Raw genomic sequence first — 3,601 nt, forward strand, 5'->3', positions numbered from 1 at the left:
GTGCGTGTAATTAACAATATTAAAATAACTAGTGATGAAACAATGTTGCTTAATGAGCTTTAGCGCGTGGACTGTAGGAAGGATTTCTGTTATGAAATAAATAACATCTCAAAAGATCAACTATTAATTAAATTCTACTGTCAGTAGAAGATTTGTTCATGGATTCATTTTTTTGTATATTTTGATGAAATAAAGATGAAAGATAGATGCATGGTGATAAATAAATAATATTACAGTAAATCAGTTTTGGCAGAAAGGCATCGGTTCTATGGTGTAATGGTTAGCACTTTGGACTCTGAATCCAACAATCCGAGTTCGAGTCTCGGTAGAACCTGAAAATTTTAGAGACATATATTTATTTAAAATAAGTTAATACTATTTAACAACAGAATATTCAGAGTTATCCTTCATATTCGACGTCATGCAGTACTAATTGATATTTGGTCGTCTGGGGAGCAGTCATTTGGCTTTCGATTAGTTTGGAGGGAGTTTATGATACAATACACTTTCAAACAGCTAGCTCCTTTCTCGTCATAGTTTGGCGTTTTCCGAGTTTGGGTATTAAAAATATTCATTATCAGAAGAATCCTGCACAAAAGCATGCGGTATTATTGAGTTTTTCACTTGCTCGTGTAGATGTACGCGTGTTAGTTATTATAATATAGTGCTCTGGCATTGCTCTAATTTGATGAGAAATTGTTGTTCGAATATTTAACACTTTCACTCCGATTGCTTCATCTTGTAGCTACTATTATTTCATTTCCGGACAAATCCGGACAAATTCCGTGATTTAGTTTTTCTCAATTGCATTGTCCCGCTAAAATTTATAATAGGGGTACTTCCTAATTAAATTTTAAATACTGCAAAAAGAAAATAAATGGAATTTTTGTAGCGGAATCTAAAAATAAACTAGTATATATTGAGTTATAGGCCTTTTTGGCCTTTTTTGTTCTCGTATTTGGCCGATTTTAGACAACCTGAATTATGTACCGCTACGTCCTGGAGAAATACATTCCGTGGTACGCATGTGTACCACTTCGGAGTCAACGTGTTAAGATCATATTTAGAACCATCTACAATTACTCAACATGAGCTAAGAGCACTAACCAAAATATCACTGGGCTTGACCGGGATTTGAACCCGGGACCTCGCACCCTAAGCGAGAATCATACCCCTAGACCATCAAGCCGCGATATTAAAACTTAAGATCACATAATATTATTTATGTATTATTATACAATTATGATACAATTATATAATCTTAATTATAGCACTATGATTGTATGAAAGTTTTGATGGAGCAAATTCCGACTTGCTAGCCCAACTGTCGGCAAAGCAAAAAAAGTTATGGCATCGTCTCTTGATAAATTGTTATTAATTAACGACTGATTGGAGCGTTGCCACAATGTCGTCGTTTTCAGAGAAGACAAATCGTGCAATTTCACTGGTTTACTGACTACGCCTTCAACGCCCAAGAACTTTTACATGAGTAGTCGGAATAAACCGTTGCATATATAAGCAGATTGTATATGCTGTTGCATCACGGGCTTAGGGCTGCTAATCCGCTCAGTCCGAACTATTCAGCACGTAAACAACTTTTTTTTCTTATTTCTGTATCCAAGATACGTCAAGGTATGAAACCTAATAGCAATATTATTAACACAATTTGAGATTGAATAATATTATAAAGAAATATGACCTATATGAAAGTGTTTATTCGATTTCAAGCACTTGCACGCAAATCATGGAAGTGACACACTTGCATGATTTGTTTCAAAAGAAATAAATCATGCAAATCTAAGTTACGTGGAAATGATAACAGCAGGTATAATTTATATAATCTGATACATTGTTAAGCATTAAATGAAGGTGGAAATGTGATCGCACATATAACATCCTTAATTCATTATCCCTCAGATTATTTAATAATGTAAACTGGCAGGCTATCCCAGCATTTATCGGGATGGATAATCCCGTCAATTTGAGAATTCTGTAATTTCAAATCCAGTAATCCCGGATCCCGGTAAAACGACATAATGAATCCCATCATTCTGAATCCCGTCATCAAGAATCAAGTTGAGAAATTTAAAACTGAATTTTAATTTCTATCTAAACTAAAATTTAAATAATTGCGTTTCTATTTTTCACTCCATCTCACTCTCCCCATTTTCAATGCCTCGCGATTCCACGATGTAAAAAATTCGGTACAGTTAATATTCCGTCTCAACAAGTATCCTGGATACTTGCATACAGCCCATTTAAATATGTGGTGTCAGTAGGCTTCAAAGACACAAACTGACTAATTTACAGTACATAAACTAGATGAAAATCAGTATTTAGCGATTTTTACTCAATTTTAGGTATTCTCAAATTTCACTTCTATATCATTTTTGGAGAATAAGTGGTTTATGCTACTTGAAATTGTAAGCGTTACCCATATGAAGACCAACAGTGACTCCTAATTTCACTCTTTGTATACCTGTTTATTAACCCTTACTCTAAATGTACACACATTAACCTCTACTCTAAATATCTGGTAAATCCATTCGCCATCTGTTTAGACAATTGATAAAGTTATATAATCACCTCTATTGCTTTTTCGCTATGTTGGCGTTGTCACTTATTCAGCCACATTCGTAATGTTTTCGCGTAACGTTCAAGTACGCAGCATCAAACTAACGCAGAGGAACAAGCGTAAATGCTGCGGTGTTAAGGAAATGTCGCCGCAAAGACCGCATGTGATGTAGTCTGCAATTGGTGGCGCCTGGGCATGACAGTGAACTCATTACCTTAATTGGACGACCAATAGTGTTAAATGCTTGCTGTGCTATACCAGAACGCCTTAAGCGCCGTGTCGTAATGCCTTTGCGGTGCCTAAATGTCGCGCCTCACAACGCCCAGGCGCTATACTGTGGTGCGCAGCACCATCTTGCAATTGCACCGCAGCGATGTGGAATTGCACCGCAATCGCTAAGCTAATCGCAACGGATAAAATAATCGCAATGGCTTAGCTAATCGCAATGGCTAAACTAATCGCAAAGGCTTGGCTAATCGCTATGGCTAAGCTAATCGCAATGGCTATAAGCTAATCGCATTGGCTAAGCTTATCCATTGGTGTTGTATTAATTTCATGGTGCAATTTGGGGGTATTTTCACGCACGCGAGTGGGGAGGGGAGGCTTGTTATGAAAATTAATGTGATATATTCGAAATATGCCTTATTAGATATTGATCTACGTTATTCACGCATTGGTACCTTGATCCAATGCTGCTAAAATAGGTTAACTGCCTGTAAAAACTTGGAAAACTTGTTTGCACATGACATCAATACCTTAATCGATTTTTTCTTTTTTATGAAGTGGTTGGGATTCTCTTGCGATGAAGTCCTCTTTGTTCACAAGCAGATTATCTCGCTTGCTTATACTTGAGGATCATCATTACCATCTCCTCATTTTAATTCGGTTGCTTTACTACTGATATATCACCATCACTACTATTATTTTCATTGTAATATCATCAATATCATGATTTTTCCTTTTATTATCATCACTATCATTATATTTCATTGTATTACCATTACTATCATTATATTTCATTGTATT

The 3,601-nt window shown here is 35.9% G+C and overlaps 2 non-coding genes across 2 annotated transcripts; one reads left to right on the forward strand and one right to left on the reverse strand.

Annotated features, from left to right (window-relative positions):
- The first annotated feature begins 262 nt into the window (after positions 1–262).
- On the forward strand, positions 263–334 carry Trnaq-cug. The gene has a single exon. It is a non-coding gene; the product is annotated as a tRNA-Gln (tRNA).
- Positions 335–1,119: 785 nt separating this feature from the next.
- On the reverse strand, positions 1,120–1,189 carry Trnap-agg. Its single transcript has one exon. It is a non-coding gene; the product is annotated as a tRNA-Pro (tRNA).
- Between the last annotated feature and the right edge of the window lie 2,412 nt (positions 1,190–3,601).

Source organism: Hyalella azteca, unplaced genomic scaffold (assembly GCF_000764305.2).
Source record: "Hyalella azteca isolate HAZT.00-mixed unplaced genomic scaffold, Hazt_2.0.2 contig13692, whole genome shotgun sequence".
Classification (NCBI taxonomy): Eukaryota; Metazoa; Arthropoda; class Malacostraca; order Amphipoda; family Hyalellidae; genus Hyalella; species Hyalella azteca.